Source organism: Apis mellifera, linkage group LG11 (assembly GCF_003254395.2).
Source record: "Apis mellifera strain DH4 linkage group LG11, Amel_HAv3.1, whole genome shotgun sequence".
Taxonomy (NCBI): Eukaryota; Metazoa; Arthropoda; class Insecta; order Hymenoptera; family Apidae; genus Apis; species Apis mellifera.
In genome coordinates this window covers 3,907,968-3,929,744 of record NC_037648.1, presented here as the reverse complement: position 1 = coordinate 3,929,744, position 21,777 = coordinate 3,907,968, and the positions used below count along the sequence as shown (strand labels likewise).

General features: G+C 21.6%; 1 protein-coding gene across 1 annotated transcript in view; it reads left to right on the top strand.

Moving 5' to 3' along the window:
* LOC725924 (leucine-rich repeat-containing protein 24) overlaps positions 1–21,777 on the top strand; it is a 503,999-nt gene that overhangs the window by 158,174 nt on the left and 324,048 nt on the right. The window contains exon 2 of the mRNA XM_026443786.1: positions 11,531–11,636. The gene's annotated coding sequence lies outside the window, so the exon portion shown is untranslated. The remainder of the gene's footprint in view (positions 1–11,530; positions 11,637–21,777) is intronic.

Here is a 21,777-nt window from a genome sequence, read left to right as displayed (position 1 = left end):
TTTTGTTTTATGTAAAAGAAATATTATGAAAGAAATGTTTTTACAAGAATTATTTGACATAAGAGAACACATCATATAAAAATCAAAAAATTTAATTCTTTCAATGGAATATATAATTTTAACATTAATCAATATAGCTATTTTCTATAGAAAATACATATTACATATTATACATATATTATATTATAAATATAAGAAACACGGAAAAGACTTTATTATTCATGCTCTCCTTATCTTTATATTTTTATTCTTTTTATTATTTTATTTATTTGATAATTTATGTGATACGATTATTTGATAAAATTAAATAAATTCTTATCATTTTTAATATTTTATAATTGATTTTTAAATATAATTTCGTGATTCATATTTTAATATTCATTCTATTGTAAAAAATATTTTTAAATGAAATTATATTCGTAATATTAAAATTTTAAAGATTGATTTCTCTTTTGATGTATCTTATGTATAATCCATTTTTACATATATATAAATTTTCATTAAGATCAGAATTTTTAAGTTACGTGAATTTTTTTATATAAGATAATATATGAATCTTAATATATACAATATTCTTCTTTCATAGGTTAAATTAAATAACCAAAAATATAAAGAAGCTATAAAATTGGATATTTTGAAATTTATGAATAAGTGAAAGAATAATTCATTCTCTTAAGTAAAACAGGAAAATAAAACCAAAAAAAACAAAGTGTATTAAAAATATAATATTCTTTTTCTTGAAAATTTAATATTAAACTTGAAGAACAACTAAATCTCTTTACGAATACATTGCCACGATTAAAGGATTGACTTATAAAAATTCTATTGCTTTATCTCATTGCTATGAGAAACGTCTCTAAAAATTTTAAAATATAAAAAACATAATCTATAATGAAATCATGAATACAAATATCACGATCTCGTTTTGAAAATGAATTAAATTTCTTTGTATTATTTTCTGTTTTTCAATGTATTTCTAATTTTCTTCACCTCAAATTTAATTTAGTCGATATTATCAGAACTTATATCTCGAGAGTTTCTCTAGTAAAATTCGAAAATTTGATTTTTTAGAAGAGGATAAAATTTTAATAAATTTCCGAAAACGATGAAGTTTGTTGCAGCGACAAATAAACAAAGCTACTCAAGTTTTCTCTCGATCCTCTTCATTTTGATTTGTTACAATATGTATGATTAAACTACGGAAGACGGAAGAATGATTTTAATCCGGTAATAATTCTAATGAAATGCAGTAGTACGATGAAAAATAAGTCAGACTACTTATATTGCTGTTCTGATATTACAAATAGATCACTGATCATTATTTATAAATATAAATCGATATAAATATAAGTCTAATAATAATAGTTAAATTTGATCAAATTGTAGAAATTAAATTAATTTAATCAATTAGTATTAGTACAATGACGAGAAACAAGATTTATTATCTTCTTGTAGAATGAGAAGAACAATAATTAATATTATCTGGTATAAAATTTAGTAACAATAATTAAATAATTAAATATATTGAAGTTAAATAAAGAATGTATCGATGTATGTATATCGATTTTATATGTATTTATAATATCCAGAGATTTAATTGTGAAAACATAATATGATATAAAATATTAAATTATCGAAATTGTTTTAAATGTATAATTTTATATATTTATTTTTATTGATTTTGCATATATTTATATTATGGGAGATATTATATTATTATATATATTTATATATATGGGAGATTTCATTTGATATAAATTATATTAAATTATCGGAAAAACAAAATTCCTTTAAATCAAAGGTTTTCTTTTAAAGTTTATCAAAATTAAATCTTTCAGTAAAATAAATATATGTAAAATCAATAGATATATATCAAATATATAATGTATTTTTAATTATATGTATATTATGTATATTATGTATAATAAATTAAATAATTTGAAAAAAATTCTTAAGACTTCTTAAGGAATCAAAAAATTTTTCTTTTTATTATATGATACTTTTTCAAAGCAAAAATATTTTATTAGATTATAGACATATTAATCTTGAAAAGAATCTGGAAAAGATTCTTTTTTAGGCGAAATTTCAAAATTATTTAATTTAAATTAATTTTTATATCTTATCAAAAATAAACATGTATCCAATTATTTATCAGCGATAATATATGACTAAAAAAAATATATTCGATTAAATATACATAGGCAAATTAATAGCCTTAATATATACTGATTTTGATCAAATTTTACATAATTATTTATTAATCAATTTAAAAACAAATATTCTAAATTTGATTCGTGCAATTTTTTGATTTAAAATAAATCAATCTTTTTATTCGAATTCTTTTTTTTATTCACGTAACTATAATTATAAAAGACAGAAAATATCAAAAATATTTGAAATAAAAATTTTACTATTTATTTAAAAAACTATTAAAGACAGAAAATATAAAAAATATTTGAAATAAAAATTTTGCTATTTATTTAAAAACCTATTAATTACGGAAAAAAATTTCAAAAAAAATTTTTTCTGGATCATATTTTCTTTTTTGAAAAATTTTAATTTTTTTTTTTCAATGAATAAAAATTTCGATTTATTTTAAACTAAATTATATATTGCAATGTACAATTATTCTAATTATTTTGTTTAAAATTTTCACTATAATTTTGTAAATTTTCTAATTTTCTATTAGCTAGTGGTTACGATATGGTAATTAATAGTTACGATATATTTAGTTATTTACGCTGTTATTAAAGACTATTATTACTACTTATTCAATTGACTGCAAATATCTCTAATTACTTAATTATTTCTATAGCAGAATGGAAGGAAACATATTCTTTTTTATTCTTCATTTATAATAGTAAACAAAATCTTATATTTTTTGATAACATTTCATTTGTTAGCATATAAATTTATTTAAATAATTTTTAAAGCAATTATAAACAATTAAAATCTATTATTTTCATTGATTATTTATATAATATATGTATATATTTAGTAATTCACAATAATTTAATTTTTGTTTTCAAAAAATAATATTTCTTTCTATATAGAAATAATTTTAAATAAAAAATGATTTCAAATCATATAAAAAAAATTATTATTTCGTAAATATTCGTAAATTACTTATTTATATTATTTTAGATTTTAAAATAAAAAAATAATATAATTTAATAAAATAATATATTTTAAAAAAAAATATAATTTATAATAAAAATATGTTATAAGAAAGTTAAAGAATTAAAAATTCAAAACTTTTAAAATATTTTAATAAATTTTATAGAAATAGTATTATAAAAATTATTTATATATATTATTTTTCAATAAAGTATTTTTTGTCTAATATTCTATATTTTATTATTCATAAATAGATTGAAAAATTAAAAATTGTTTATTGTTTTTGTAAAGACATAATATAATTCCATAATTATGATACATTTAAATCTTATCAAAAATGTCAAAAATATTCAATGATTAGTCTGATTATATAGCAAAGTAAAATGAAAAGAATTAAAAATATAATATAATTATTTTTAGTAATAAAAAAGATTTATTTTGTTTTTAATCCTTTAGAGTTTGTGTAAAAAATATAATGATTACAAAAAAATATTATATTAATATAATATTGTATTTATATAGCTTTTATAAATCAAGCATATATCAAGTATATATTATATTTTGTATTATTTAGCAATAATTAAAAAGATTTATAAAAATTTATTTTAAATTTTCTATTTATCTACCTGAAAATAATGAAATGATTTATTTCGTTTTAAAAATGCGTATGACTGCAAAAATAATCATAATATAATTTTAATATATAATGCATAATATAATGCATAATTCATAATAAAAACAAAAAAATATTAGATACGAAGAAAATTTTTCGGAAACATTTAAATATTCTAATTATTCAATAACTCGCAATCCATTTATAATATAATAAAATTTATTTAAATACGAATAAGAATATATCTTTATATTACATTTCAATATAATCTTTTTGACTTTTAATGTATTAAAAGACAAATTAGGAATACATCGCTGCTTTCATCGAGAAAAGGCTTTTCAAATTTTTCAAGGAATTTATACAATATACCTCGCGATTGAACATACTTATATCTTTTTTGCTGAAGAATAACTAAAGAATTAAAATATTACTTACTAAAGAAAAAAAGCGTACAAGTTAGATGTTCTGTAATTCAATTGCCTATATTTTTCTATTTAAACAAATTTGATTTATTTTCCAATTAAAACATTTCATTTATATTAATTCTTTTGCAATTATTGCTGTTATTATTATTTTATTAATTTATGAATTAAAGATATAAATTTAGAAAAAAAACGAAATATAAATATAAGAATGAAATATAAATATTATTAAAAGTTGAAAGAAAGATTATAGTTAATATATTATACAATTATATAATATTATATATTATATATTATAATATATAATATATATATATAATATATATATTATAATATAATATATTATATTATATATTAATATATTATAACATATTATATAATATAATACATAATATATAATATAATAATATAATATATATAATATAATATAATAATATAACATAAATAATGTTAATAAATAGTTAATTAAGAATTAGTAATTAAAAACTATAGTTATTTTCTAATTACATAGTATATGCTTACTTAATTAATAGTTATAATTAGTATAGTATAATATTTATTAAAAGAATAAATTAAGGATAATTATAATTCATATTATTACAAGATTTGATAGTCAAAATATGAAACATTATCGCCAACATGAATTGCTATACGAGAAATGAGAACATAGATTATCATTGATATTAAAAATATTGATTAATGAAGTTTTGTCGAATATGAACATGTTGTTCTCTGCTTTTAAGAATATTATATTGTATAATGAACTAATTATTATTATGTAAATAATCATAAATTAATTAAATTGTAATTAGTGTGAAAAGTGTATAAATAAAATTATTATGGAAGTATGAATGTCAACTTGATGCAACATTATCTAACTAATTTAAATATTAAATTACTTTTTTCAATATATAAAATTAATAATATATTTTATTAAATTGAGAAAGAACTTGTGAAAATCGTCATATGAAGCAAAAAATGATAATGATATTTATTGATTTATCGATTAAAAATTATCACCTATCGAATAAAAAATTAAATTTATTACTCTATTCTCATTATCGTTTTTCAAATTATATTTATATATAATTTGCATGCATGTAACATTAGTAGTATCATTTTAATGTTTTGGAAACTATAAATATTGTTTAACTTTATGATATTATCCAAACTAGTCTATTCTAATCTACTATAATACTCTTCACTGTTAAGGGAATTTATAATAACCTCACTTTCATGCTTTCTGTACTTTATCTTTCCATCTAAATTAGTCAGATTCTAAGGAGAACTTCTAAATGAATAATTTATCTATGAAAGTTAAGAAAAGATATAAGAAATAAACTAAGATTTATTTCTTGAACAATTTATTAATTTTTATGATTTCAATTGAAGTGAATTAGATTCTTAACATATATGAATATTTTTCAATAATTCTTTTTATGAAAATTTTATTTTTATATTAAATTCCAAAATATTAGTTAAAATTTTTAATTAAACTTAAACTAAATCTAAAATAAATCAATTTGAATTGAATTTCTATATAATTCAAACTTCAAATTTATTTAATTTAAACCTAAAGTTAAAATAAATTTATTCTGGATTTATTCAAATTCAATTCCAAACTAAGCTAAATCTAAACTTATTTGACATAAGGCAATCCTAAATCTAATTCAAACTTATTTCAATTGTTAGAAGTGCGATATTATATATCTATATATCATAGAAAATATGTTTAATAAAACAAATATTAATCAAAATGAAATCTTTGTTATATTTATCGAATATTATATATTTCTGAAAATAAATTGAAATAAACTGAAAATAATATTTTACTTTTTTACTTTTGTAATATATAACGATAATATTTTTAATACTCTTAACATTCTATAATATAATGGAATAAAGTGTATATTTATTTTATCAGTTTTTAACTTAAAAAATAGATAAATTATACTATTTTACATAATAATGTTTTCAGTATATACTTTTTATATTTTGAAAGATTATTGAAGAAATTATTGTAAAATTTTATCTTAAAAATATAATAATTTAATTACTTTAATTTCTTTTCTATTTTTTCAAAAGTAATTAACTTGATAATTGAATCACTTATTCTATCTTCAATGAATATTATACAATTTCTCAGAATATTATAACGAATTATTCTAATTCTTTAATGTTTAAAAATAGTTCAACAATATTATCATTAATTTTTTTCTCCACTAACATCATTTACAAGTTTAAGCAAATCTATTATGATATAATAATTCCTTTATATCAAAGAAATTTTTATTTATTCTCAATTTAAACACAAGTATTAGAACAATAATTAATCTCAATCTATATTTTTCAAACATATTTTGCAAACTTGACATTATCAACCAAAAGTTTGCGCGTGACTCGGTCAATGACGAGGATTCACTTGCTGTCGTTTTGTTTTGAATCGTTACGTCGAAAGAAATACAACGAAGAGAAGAAAATTCGCGAAGAAGTGACATTACGAGTTTCACTGCCTTCATTAAAGTCAATTTGGTTTGTTTTCGCAACTCGTTCTCAGCGATGCCTTTCCTTCTATAGAAACAGACATAGCACGAAATGTCTCCGATAAGAACGACTTTTCTGTGAAGAGACGACGCACTCAATTATCCAAACGTCTCGCAAATCAGAAGAGAAGTCAGATATCTCGAATAAAAGAGACGTGTATGTATATAAAGTGTTTTAAATTGTTACAAGTGGGTAATTTCTCGTGAGAAAATAAATTGAAAAGAAAGAATGCAATTTTTTCATTTGAAACTTTGCTGAGTAAATGAAGTTCAAAATTTTTCAAATTTCAGTGAAACTTGATAATTTTTGATTTGATATGAACTATCAAAAGGAAATTACATATAAAGAGATTATATTAAATTTTATCATTTAAATTTTTATTTTTAAAAAAGAAACATTTTATTATACAAGCAAGTATTATATTAAACAAGTATTATATTAAACAAATTTTTAAATTTAATTTTCTCAAAAATTAATTAAAAAAAATTTATTTTATATTTTTTATTTATTTTTAATTATTTTTATTTATTTTTAGTTATTATAGTTCATTCGTATTAGGAAATAGTTAATTTTTTACTTGAATATTTTTTAAACTTGATTTATTTAGAAAGCTCTATTTTCAGAAAATTCTGATTATAACATCAAACAATGATTATATGTAGAAAAAAATCTGTTTAAAATTGTTTCTAATAACATATTTCAATTATTGAGTCGATGAGTATCTTAGAAATAATTCTTAAAATATTATATAATAATAGTTTTGGTAAAATATAAAATATAAATTAAAATTATATTTGATAATTATTGAGAATGAAACCATCTAATTGATTATGTTATTCTTCAAATATTTTGTCAAGATCAATGTTCTAACATTACTTGTATCTATAATTGCTGCTTTATTTACACTTACTTTTAAAAATATAATTATACAAAAATATTTTCTACAAAAGTACTTTTAAAATTTAAACTAAATATGAGTTAAATTTTTGAACAGGTTAAAGACAAATAGAGTTAAGATAAATTCAGATTTGGATTAGATTTAAGATAAGTTTAAGATATATCTAAGTTAGATTAGATATTTTATAATTATGATGTCTAACCTAAAGTTATTTTAAACTAATATGAATATGTTTTAATTACATTTAAAATAGATTTAAGTTGGATTCGGCATTTGTTTAAAATAAATTTTGATTAACTATTAACTTTCTGGCTAGCAATTGAATGAAATAAAGTTTGGACAATTTAATTTAACTTTATTTGAATTACAATCTAATTAAATAAATACAATCTAACATTGATTTATTTCTTACTTACTTGTACATATGTCATTTATATTTATCAACAAAGAAATTAATAAATTGCGATTCAAGAAATAAGTATGACATAGACAACTTTTTTTTTTCCTACATCCATATATCATTAATTCGTGTAATCGCCCCTTCCACTCTATTGGTAAAAAAGTGAACTGTATATATAAATTTCATTTAACCTTATTTTATGGCTGTTTCGTTCCTTATCGATGCATCGACGCGCGAAACTTTTCAGTCGATAAATTCTACGGAGATACTAAACAACTCGAGAAAACCTATATCGAAAACACTTCGCGTTTCTTCCATCAAGTGTAAACCTAGGATTCCTAAATATCACGTTTACAATTCTCGAATACGAGAATGTGAAACTCGAAGAGAGATTTTATATTTATCAAACATTATTCCAATGACGAGTGTGCTAGAATTATGCCAAGGATAATGATATAAATAATGCAGAATAATTCCAATTTATGATATCGCTACTCTGTCTAAACTTTGTTTCACAAGAAATAGTTTGAAAAAAATAAAAAAGATGTAGTTTATCCCGGTAAGAGAGTATAAATTTTATTTCCAGTCATTTGTGCCTACGAGGAATGCTTGTATTTTTAAAAAATTCATCGACAAACATCATGAATTTTCTTCAAAGCTCATTCCTTAACATGAATATCTCGCCATCCAGTTACTTTTTTCGAATGGATAAATTAGCTACGTTTCGAAAACATATTTCGCTATTTTTATTTATTTTATATATGTTTACTATCATTTGAATTTATGAATTTCACTACGCTTAAAAAATAAATTTGATTTATGAGAAGAATGAAATTTTTAATATTTTATTATGCGCATTAGGATAAATAAAATACAAATATTAATCTTTTATCTAAAGACAAAAAAAAATGCTAATATGGTAAATCCGACAAAAATTTTATTAAAATGAAATTTAATTATTTAACATTTTTATACTTATAAAGTAATATACGTAATATTTTAATACGTATAAAATTTTAATACATATAATTTTTTAGTTTCTCATATCAGAAGATAAATATACCGTAAATGAGATAGATTTAATATGAAATATTTTTATCAAATAATGATATATATTATTTCATTAATTTAAAATGATATTAATTATTAATAATATTTATAATAATATTATTCGCTTAATTTTAAATTTCTTTATAATTTAAATAAGTTTTTTAATGAGATATGATTTAAAATTTTTAAAATTGTGATTAAAATTCAAGATTAAATGAAAAATTTTCAAATTTTCAATGAAATAAAAATACTTTATAATTATAATTGTAATATAATAATTGTAAAAAATCCAATATTTGCAGTTATTCAGAGATATTAATTTTTACTTTTAATACAAAAAAAAAGTTATAATTACTTATAACCATATAATAAATTTCATATTATATCATGTTTACAAATGTATTGATAAAAATTACATTTAAAAAAAAATTAAAAAATTTTAATTGCCTTATGAATATTTAATCTTGGTCGATTTGAGAATCTAATGGATAAAATTTTTGCAATTATGCCACAGATTTGTATTGCAATTATAAAATATTTACTAAAATTTAGAAAAAAGGACTTGATTAAAAATAGATTTTTATCCTAATTAAAAAATATAAATACTATTTTTTACCAAAAAAAAATATGAAATAGCATTGATTTAAAATAAGAGTAGAAATGTATGATGATGATAATGAATAAACACAAATAACAAAAGCCACATAACAATCAATAGAACTAGAAAGTCATACAATCGAAAAATAAAAACATATAATAATTCATTGAAACAATTTGAAATAACTCTATGAGTTTATGAACTTACTGTAAGCATATTTCTTAAAATCAACATTAAGAATTGGAAGGAAATTGTAATGAAGCAAATAAGTGAAACTCTTTTTACCTGGAATATGAATATTTTCTTATTCACAAAAGCCATATCTCTAAAGTTTCATCAAATATTATTTACCAATCATTCCAATTATTCTTTCCCTCGTGAACAAACAACCGTACAATACACACCCTTAAAGAGTTTTGTTTCAAAAGGCTTTGACATCTTTCAGCAGCGCATTTCGCGATCTCTTTCGTGCAAAAATTTTCTCGTCGACTCGACGACAAAGGGCAGGAAAGAGAGCTCACGAATCAAGAAGCAACCGTGATGGGAAAATGAAACGTGTCCCGGTAACGAAGAAGGAAAGAGGGGGGGATGGTTTTCATGCGTGAACGAATGAGAGAACGGCACGCAGCGAGTAATCTCGCGTCTTTCGCCACGAAAGGAGAAGGAAGGAGGGGAATCACGGAGCCGCGTTAAGCTCGACGTCGACGTCGTGCAATCGATGCTAGGCGGGCATAAAGAGCTCGCAGTAAGGGGACGAAAGAACAAGCAGAGAGTGAGAGCTCGTTGTATGGAGAAGATACACGTGCATATCCCTGTGGATGGGGTGGGAACAAGCGTAATCCTTTTGTCTTCGTGGACGTACGGATGAAGGTTCCATGCGTGTTCACGAGTGGTAGGATACAGGGACTTTAAATGGTAATTTAAAGTGTCGACAGGGAGCGCACGGATAATTGAGCACGTAGTCTCTGAAAGCGGAGTTTGAGGAATGAATATCCACGGGGAAGATGATTATGTTTAATTTTAATATTTTGATATTCAATATTTTAATATTATTAAAAAAAAATTGATGAACATTTCTGTTTTGTAGATTAGAAGAATGAAGGAATATATATATATATATTTTCTAATGCTCCTTAATATTATTACAAGAAATTATATAAGAAATTTAGCTTTCAAGAAAAAAAATTATAGTGCAAAATTATTTTCTTGAAGACAATTTATTTTTTCTATTTTTTTCAAATTATACATTAATCTTTATAAACTAATAATAATAATAATTATTGAATATAAAATAAAAGAAAAAAATAATAATAATAATTTATGAATATAAAATAAAAGAAAAAAAAACTCATGAAATTTTAAGATGAATGAAAGATTTCAAAGATTTCTTTATATCGATGTAACATTTTTCTAATTTTATTGGTAATAATTTTTTGCAAAAAAAAAATAAAAATTTATTCTCATTTTTCAATAAAGTTATTGCTTGGTTTTTCATTTACAACATATATATTTTATAAAGAAATCAACAAACATATAAAAACAATAGTTATTAATAATTAATAAAGCAATAAACAGTACTAAAGAATAACTGAATATTCAAATGTAATTTAATATAATCAGATATTCAAATATTCGAATATAAATTAAATAAACAAGAAATATAAATAAAGTTAAGATATTTGAAATCAAATAAAACAAGTATGGGAATATTTGTATATCTGAAGTTATAATAAAAGAATATCCAATCTCAAATATTCGAATTTAATTATATGGATTTAATTATATCCAAATCCTCTTGAGATTGCAAATAATAAATAATAAATAATAGTTTTTATCATAATCTCATCATTATCTTACACCTCAAAGAATATACTTTTGTTTGTTGCAGTGATTCTATTAAAAGAAAATAAAGTGTCTCAATTTTGATTCAAGATCACGTTGGATTATATTTCGATTCAATCAGAAGAGTTTGTAGTTATCGGCATAACTCATCGGTGAGTAACACGATCAAAAAATTTACAGTGTTTACTTACGGTGTAATAAATATGATATTAAATATCTCAATCTTTTTCAATTTTTTTTTTCGATACAATGTTATTCATAAATTAAAAAAAAAAAAGATGAAGATTCAAGAAAAATTAATAATTATTATAAAACTCGATATCTCTCTCGTTGTTAAATATACGCATTCAAAGAAGCTAATATCACAAAAGCAAAGTAAATAGAGTGTCTTTCAAGTCGATTGCGAACGAGCAAATGGCATCTCGTTCAACGAGACGGCATTCGTGCGCAAGAGAGTGCATCGACGATAAATTAATCGTTCTCTTCGAGCCACATTTCGAGCTTTGAGCTCGAGGAAGAAATGAATTCAGTCGTTCACATGTGTTACTCCTGACTCTTCGTTCGTCTTTAATGCACTCGATAATTACCAACGAGATTAATGGATAGCTTTCCGAATGCATCGTGCTCCAATGTTGGCAAGTAATAACGTCGCGTTTTCCCGGGAAATTGAACCGATACTCTCTGAGGAAGAAGTAAAATTCGTTTCGACTGAAACGAGAAATGAATCGAGTTCATGAAAAATGAAATAAATTACTTGCTCGTATTATCTACATAAGAAATATACAATTTCACGAATAATCAATTAAAAATATTGTTAAAGATTCGTTAAATGCTTTTATAGTAATAAATAATAGTAATAAATTATTCAGTATTACATATCTTTAATAAAGATCAAGTCGCGATATTCGATAATAATAATAAATTGTAAAAAGAAATTAGTATTATATTAGTATTAAATAGAAAATACAATAAAAATTTGTTAAATGTACAGATTTAATCAGTATAATCACTATGATTATATAGATGAATTAAATGCATGGATATAATCTTCGTATATTTATCTTATTGTATTATATTATATTATTATTAATTATTTAATTAAATAATTAATTATTCAATATCTATTAAAAATAGTTATTCAATAGATGTCTTCGATATCAAGTTACAATATTGGATAATAAATTTACATAATTTTTGCCGATTATTAACTTAGAATAATTATTTGTTGTGCGTATTATACTTTGCAGAGTTACAATTTTGAAAAAAACTTAATCATTTATAATTATTAGTGAATGTATTAAATTTCAAGTGAAAAAAAATTAAGTAATTTAGAAATACAACTTTGTTAAATACACAAACTTAATCTTCACTATTATAAAATGATTAATTATTCAAATTAAAATATTTAATAATAATTTATAAAAAGAAATTAATGTCAAATAGAAAGTACAATAATTGATTATAAAATATTTAAGCAAAAATCAATTTAAAAATTTTGACCCAACAGAAATTTTCTTTTTAAAATCCATATTGTTTCGCGTGAAATAATATTAATACAACATCAACATTTTTTTAATTTTTATTAATAAAATTTTTATGAACATTTTGCTGAGATTTTTCTGATTAAAATGAGAATAAATATGATATAATTCTATTTATATTTATTAATTTAATTACAAATAATTAACTTCATTATCAATGAATAAATCGTGTTTGATCTCATTTTAATTAAAAAAAAATCTTATCAATATATTAACGCCATGTTTATTGAAAAACAAAAAAAGAATAAAAAATAATCTTTCTGAATTATTACTCATTACCTCATAAAGATTCTAATTTTTTTAATTTTTTTTTTCTATAAATATTGTAATACTAAAATAAATAATAACGAAACACTTAAAAAATCGTATTTTTCACACAATAAATATAATCAAAATAAAAATCATCCAAAATTTACATGTATTAATGATTTTTTATTCGCAAATCATCGATATATTATCATAATTGTATCTGATTGATAGTAACAAGCGTGGCTTCAAAAGGAATGACGCTTTCTCGTTATCGATACCACCGTACCAGCATATAATTACTCGGTCCAGTGAACATGCAAATTTAGTTTTTGTGCCAGGAAATGGCACCGAGACGCCTGAGGTTAGATCGCCTCTCACCCTTTGTATATTCGAATTAACATGTCGGCGTTACGTCTATTTTAACATATCTTTCTTCAAATAAACATCACATAATATTATAATATAATACTTCAAAAACTTATTTCACAGAAAAATATATTATATGTAGGATTTATGTTTTTGGAATACTTTAAACGTCTCTGCGATATAGAAGTAAAAAAAATCCAAAGTATTTTTGTTAATGAGTAATATAGTAATTATTAATGTGATTAGAAATTGTGACAGAATACATGAAACAGTACAATATGAAAGAAAAAATATAAATATATGCGTCATATATAAATTTAAATTGTAAGAAAAAAATTAATTTTAAAAGAAAGTTTTTTTAAATTATTATTAATTGATTTTTGATAAATTTATGTAAAAATTGAAACTTCGTATTCAAGTAAAAGCAAATTTGAAACTTTTTTAAATCGTGCCATTATCGATGTTAAGCAGCGATATTAAATTCGCTTTTATAGTCATTTTCGCTGTTTGCACATTTTTATCGCCTGAAAATGAATTATCGGTATTTATATCTTTATTTCGAGAGGATGCGAAGTATATTTATTTCCAGCCGGCAAGTAATTTACATTTAAATTCGCCTCGCTTTAAATTTCGCATCAACCGTGCGATAAATCCTTGGAAACTAACACGCCACGGCGATTATCTGAAATCAACGACGACGAAGAAGGGGAAAAATGTCCACAATCGCTGTTGGTTTCCTCGTAATCGTTGGTAAGTAATACGAGGCCTCCTGGAGGGATAGGGGGATAAAATGCACGAATTCAAGTCGAATTACACCCTCGACGATGTAATATCGCGTGACTGGAAATTGTAGATGATCTTAATCGAAGTGGAACTTTACGAGAGAGCTTTTGAAAATCTATAAATGTCGTTCATGGTGTAAAAAATTATTAATTTCGTTCGATAATATCTATATGATTTCTCTTCTTGTATGAATTTATTTTTTTTTTTATCTACACAATATGTCTTTAGTTAAAATGTTCTAGTTACAATTTTTCTTATTTTTTTAAGATATAAATATTTTATAACTGAATATGAAACCAATTTATGGTGTAATTATAAAATTCATCTTATTGAATTGGTTTGATATTAAATATTTGACAATATTAATTGAAAATAAAAATTTTTTTATTTTCTGTTTTTTTTAAATGAAATTTTTGTTAATATATTTTTAACTAAACATTATATAATTATTCTAAATCGTATTTATATTTAATGAATGATAATAATGTTTTTCCTTTTTTTTATTAAATAAGTAAATATGATTCAAATTATATCATATTTTAAATAATTTATTCTTATTTTGAATCTTCAAATATATTAATAAAAATTAATAAAAAAAATAATTAAATCTTATCATTATTTTTTTTAAAATGAATTTTCAAAATTCATCTCATTTCTTTTTCCGATATTCAGCAAACATGAACAAATTTCGAACTCAATTGTTATATGAGAGTAAGAATTGATATCTTTGTTGGATAATTGCAAAGTTTAAATTCTGAATTTTTTTCAATTATAAAATATTTAAATTATATTTAATATTTAAAATATTTTTAATTCTATGCTTTTTTCATTATTTTTAAGTAAAATTATAAACCTTTATGCGTTTTATTTTAGAGATTTTAATTTAATTTGTATAAGCGAAATATAAAGAAAGCAATAAAAATTTTAAAACGTTTTCGATTAAGACTTTTAAAATACGTAATCAATATCTACGATTATGTTATTAGCTAAACGATCAGAATTCGACTTTCTGATATATATATTTATATTTTAAGTCGATGGTTTTCTATAATTATCATAAATATTATGTCATCATAAACATTAACCGATACAAAACATTCAATCGTTGATCGATCACAGTCATACATCAATCTATCGATCTGATTTTTTCTGATTCTAATGGCCAAAATCGCCGATATGTGTATAATATTCGAATAGAGACAGTTCATATTCAGAATTTATGGAAATCTAATACACGTTCGGAAATCAGTTTATACCAGTTCATTCAGCGCAATAATTTCAGTCAGTTTTATTTAGTTGAAGTGATTCGATATATAAAATAAATATTTTCTTAAAAACACATATATTGTTTTATATGCGCTTTTTAATCATTTCTATCTGAATCGACATTTTATTTTAAAGTGACTCGATTAATTAATTATAATTTTAAATTAATATTAATTTATAAGAGATTAGTCATAAGATCTTTTTCGTGCTAAAATTGTTAAGTAACTGTTTAGTTTTTGTAAATATTAAGTAAATTTATTTTAACATTTTACAGAAGATTAAAATTTTATTTATGTATCACATTCGTATTAAATCACTCATCCACAAAATAATTTCCACTATTCGATCTTATTCGTAAATGTATAAAATTACGTAAATGCATTTCTTCAAGAAACGTGAATAAATTTAAAATAACGAAATCATACAATTCCAAATATACGATTTTAGTCTGATCGTAAAATTTCTACGAACAGTTTCCTCAGAACTTTACATACATAAAAAAGTTTTTCGTTCTTTCAATTCACTTATCATTTTTCTGCTTCAAATTAGACAAAATTTATTTTTTCTGTACCAAGATCAATCACTATTTAATTCCGCGGCTGTGAGTAATATATTCGGAATGGCGGCTGTTAACTGTGATCGTGCAAATGAACGAAATGTGTCTGGCTCCCCACCCCATCCCCCTTTATAGTCAACCGAATTCAATCATAAAATCATAAATGTTTGAATAGAGAAGCGTTATGGAATCGATCTCGACTATACCGCATGCCGCGTGGCATTATTATCACCGACACTAACCAGCCTGACACGAGGTTCACCGAATAAATTATCCCGTTCTGTTTGCCCTGTCCATCCTCTCGCGCCCTTTCTGTCTCCCACTACATGTATTCTCTCATCATGGAATCGCAGTTGGATAAATTGCCAGAGTAATTAACTCGATCGAACATTGTTCTTCTATTATTCGGATGTCTATCATGTCCATAAAGTATTTTGGAAGAGAAGATACGAGATATTGTTTCCGGTTATAAAATTGTGTTCTCGACAAAATTATGTACAAAGAATTTGAAAAGTGATTATCTTTTATCAAGTTTTGCTTTGACGGTTCTCGTATCAAAAATAGTAGAAGAATGTAGTCGAAGAGGAATTTAAAACATATTTTTACTTTTTAATATATAAAGAATTATATAATATTTATAATTCATATTATATAAAATATATAAATTTATTAAATATAGAAATATGTACTTGTTATATTGTGCTGTTCACAAATATGTTGGTAAAAGTTGCATTAAAAGAAAATAAAAAATTTTAATGTTAGATTAGTTTTATGATCTATTTAATGTTCGATTGACTTAAGAATGGTAGAGATAAAACTTTTACTATGCTGAAGATTTGTGTTGTTCGATTGAATTGAAGATCCAGTAATGAAAATGCAACTTAGTCGTATTGTAGAAATATTTAACAAAAAAAATCCATTATATTTAAAACAACAGACGATAATTGTAATAGATAAGATAGAAGAATATTATTCATGTATCTGATATTAAATTTGCAATAAGATAAGATATGATTAAAATCGTGGTTTAGATTGAATGAATGATTTGTTGAATTTTTTTATAAAATAACATTAATTTTCTGATTACAATTAAAATAGGATAACTGCAAAGAATTCGAATATTTGTAATTATCAAACAAAGGAATTCATTGTTATTTTTGATGCAGATGGATTGGTGCTCAAAATCTAATGAAACTATTAGAATTTTCATTTAGCAAATAAGAGATTTCTTGATTTCTCAATTACAATAAATATTCATTTAAGATAGAAGTTTATAATAATCCAATAGAATTGTTTCTTACTTTTAATAAAAAAAATAGAATATTACTTTATTATTGAAATTATTATTTATTTTATTATCATACTATTAAAATATGATTTAAATTGTTTGTTTTTATTTTAATTAAAATTTTAAAGAAACTATATAAAAAGTATATTAGTTAAAATTTCATTAAAAGATAATAAAAATATATTAAAATTTTTATTATCTTTTAAATTTGTTATATTATATTACAAAAAATTATAAAAAAATTTAATTATAAAAAATATTAAATATTAATATCGCTTCATATATATTTTATCGCAGATTGAATTACACTGCTCGCATGTCGAGTTTCATGACATAATAAAGATTTTCCATCAGAAGTGAATTTTTTAAGTTTTTATGATTATATTATAAATAGAATTTGTAGTTATAACATATTTATATATAAATATAAAAACAAATAAAATACATCTAAATAACTTGTTTACTTTTGACGATGAAAAAAAATATGTATACATATATATCAAATAGAAAGTTATTTGGTTTCAAGAAATATTATCTGATGTTAATAGTTTGTTTGTAAATAAAGATCAATTTTTTTAAATGAAATAATACTTTTATTTTTTTAACACAAATATAAAAATCTATAATCAAAAGTTCAGTTTTTCATAGTTAATATAATAAATTTAATAATTATTTACATAATTAATAGATAATTATATAATTAATTACATATAATGATATTTTTGAATAACATATGAAATTTATATAAGTATTCTTAACAACTTACATTTCTTGAATTTCTTTCATTCACTGAGAAAGGATTAATCTCGTTTTTTCAATGATTAACATTTTGTTTGAAAATCATTAAAAAATTCTCTAAATATATTATTATTATCGAGATTTGGAATCTAGAATAAATTATCTCTTGTAATTGTTACAAATTTATTTATTTATCGCTTATGATAAAAAATTATTTAACATTTCTTTCTGGTAATAAATGTATTCTCAAATTTTTTACTTTAAAAGTAACGCCTCTGGACATGTAATTTAGCGTAACGTTATTTCTATAATGGAAAAACAATTTCAATCGGTCGTATAGCGTGACAGGAGTTTGTTTAGACATATTTAGTATTTTAGATTACGTGGATTATACATATTGAATTTTGAACGCATAGGATGGAATTCGAACTAATTAGGAACCAGTTATAGAACGTGTAATTATTGACTATGCAATTTGGAAAGCTAGAGAGGGCGAATTAATTAAGAGATAATAAAGAGTTTAAATTTTGTTTATTATTATTCAAAGGAGAAATGAAATGGGAAAAATATCAAATAAAGAATAAGTGAGAAAATAAGTATCTTGGTAATTAGAATTTTTCTAAAATAATTTGTTAATGCAAAATTATTTTATACAATATTTGACGCATATAAATTCAAATATTAATTAATAATGAAATTAAATTTAATTAATAAAATATTGTATTAAAAAATTATTTTATATCAATTATAAATAATATAATAAATAATTTTTTATTTATAAAGAATCATCAGAGAATCAATATTTTTAGATTTAAGAATAAAACAAAAAATGAATACAATGAATTGAATATAATTTAATTTTTGTTAAATTTAATTTGAAATTTTTAGAATTTTGAAGATTGTATTTTTATTGATCAATATTTATGTAAACTTTAAAATTTTTTGCATGTTACTATCTAACATCAAATTTAATGTCTCCAATCATTCATTCAATCATTTATTCAATATTTGTAAAATTGTAAACTTATACTGTATTATTTAAAATTTTTTTAATTAAATAAATACCATAAGTTTAAATACCATAGATTTGATTATAAACTATGTTTCAAAAAAAAAAAAAATTTTATGTTCTATTACCTGTTTTAATTTCATTTTAATTACAATTATTCTTATCATTTATATTTTTTCAATTATATATAATATCTTTGCACATGAATACATTTTTTCCATTTATTATAATTTTATTCTTCGTAAATACATAATTTCTATATTTAATTTGTATTTTTATTTTATAACAAAATTTCCGAAAAATAATAAATCAATATAAGTCATTATAAGAATATATTGGAAATTTTTGATTTTCATTTTTCCAATCATTTTTCCAATAAATTATTTCTTTCTTAATATCTCCATCTTTTAAAATCTTCGGGGGGAAAAAAAAGGAGAGATCGACGCAAATATCTAATAAATAGAGAAACTTCTCCATATTAATCTTCATCTTAGCGATCTGTACTTTGGGCGTGGTTTCAATAATTAATTCAGCCATCATTGCGGAATCGATATGGCTGTGCGTGCTGATCTTTGAGATATATATATATATATATATATATATATATATATATATATATATATATATATATCATAGTCATGGTAATTAATTTAAAGAGCAAAACGCATGTATCTATGATAGTAGAAGCATATACGATGGTAACGCGTATCGACAACCTGCTTACAGTGACTTAATTGCTCTCATGCATAATTTGAGATCTTCGCTCCTGTCGCGCCCTCTGCACCCTTCTCGTTCGCTCTCCGTTTCTGGCTCTCGACTTCTCTCTCCACGTGTCTATACGCATCGCTAATTGCAATTCGAGAATTGTTGGCGTTCGATGTTAACTCTCTATTGTGTTTCGATCGAGGTAACCTACTTCACTGTCCTGATTTTAAACAATTAAATATACGACCTTCGTTAATGATAATAAGATTAAAATTGCATATAATTCTTTTTCAAATAAAAAAATGTAGATCGATTAGTGAATGATTTTAATAATATTGGTTGTTTGGATAAGTCTGTTGAATAAGTATAAAGCTACAATTTTGAATCTTTGTTGTATTTTTATTAAATAAATGCGAAACTTTAGATCTGAATTTTATTGTATTGTAGGCAGTTAGTGATGAAATATTAAATCTTTCAATATCTCTGTTAGATAAATTTTGAATCTCATCTATATAATAAAATATTAGATTTTTATATTTGTAGAGTATAAATATAAAACTTTTCTTAGATAACTCTTTTAGATATCTCTATAGCAATATATTAAATCTTTCGATATCTTTGTTGGATAAATGCAATTTTCTTAAATATTTTTTTACATTGTAGATAATTTTGTAAGTATATATTAAAAGATTAATACCTTTATTGGATGAATATAAATCTTCAATTTTTATTTCTATATTATAAAGAGCTTTGTAGCAATATATTATTTCAATATTTCTTTTGAATAAGTATAAAGCTTCAAATCTTTTTTTATAATATAAAAAAATTTCCTCGATTAAGATTAAATGATAAAATATATAATCTTGAAACATTTAATTTTATAGATGATTATTTGTAAATAATGATAAATTACATTGAAAAAAAATTTATCTTTATATCAATTTTTTTTATTTTAGAAATGAATCATTTTTTTTTTTTTTTGAAATAGTTGCTTTGCACCTTAGTTATATTAACATATACTTCAATTAAAGTATTTTTATATCGTTCTTTTTATGATAAATAAATTATATGTTTCTGAATTTTTATAAAGTTTTTATAAACTTTTAAATATTGCTTAAAAGATTGCAAAAAATATTTGGTATTTTAATTATTATCATATGTATATTTTAAAATGAAAAAATGTTAAATAAAATAATATAAAAGAATAATAACATGTGTATTGCTGTGAAATTTTGTGATTCGGTATGAAGTATATTTTATGGGTATTAAAAAATTAAAATTAAAAACAAAATAAAAATGATTGAAGTAAAACTGTATCATCTTCATTGTTTTAATAAACAAAACTATGGAATCAACTGTGGAAACGATAAATAGAAATTTATATGGTGGAAAATAAATTAGAAATATATATCGATAGTTCGATTTCTAGATCTGAAAATGATATTGCATTATGAATTCAAAAGAATGCTGAAACTCAAACATTTTTGATTAGAAATCTTGAATTAGATGAATTAAAACATTTATTGGATAATTTTATTGCTGCACAGACAAGATTGCGTATTATATAGGCTGAGAAAAGTAATCAATTGATACAAATACTTTTGGATCAATTTGTAAATGTAAAAATGAATCCGAAAGAATCCATCGCAGATTATGTTTTGAAAATAGTTTCGCTAATATAAAGATTTAAAAATATAAATATAGTATCAAATTCGAGTGTATAAGATTTGTTGAAGATCAATAGTGTAATAAAAAGTGAAGAATCTGCCAAGCAGTATCGAATAATTTTTCC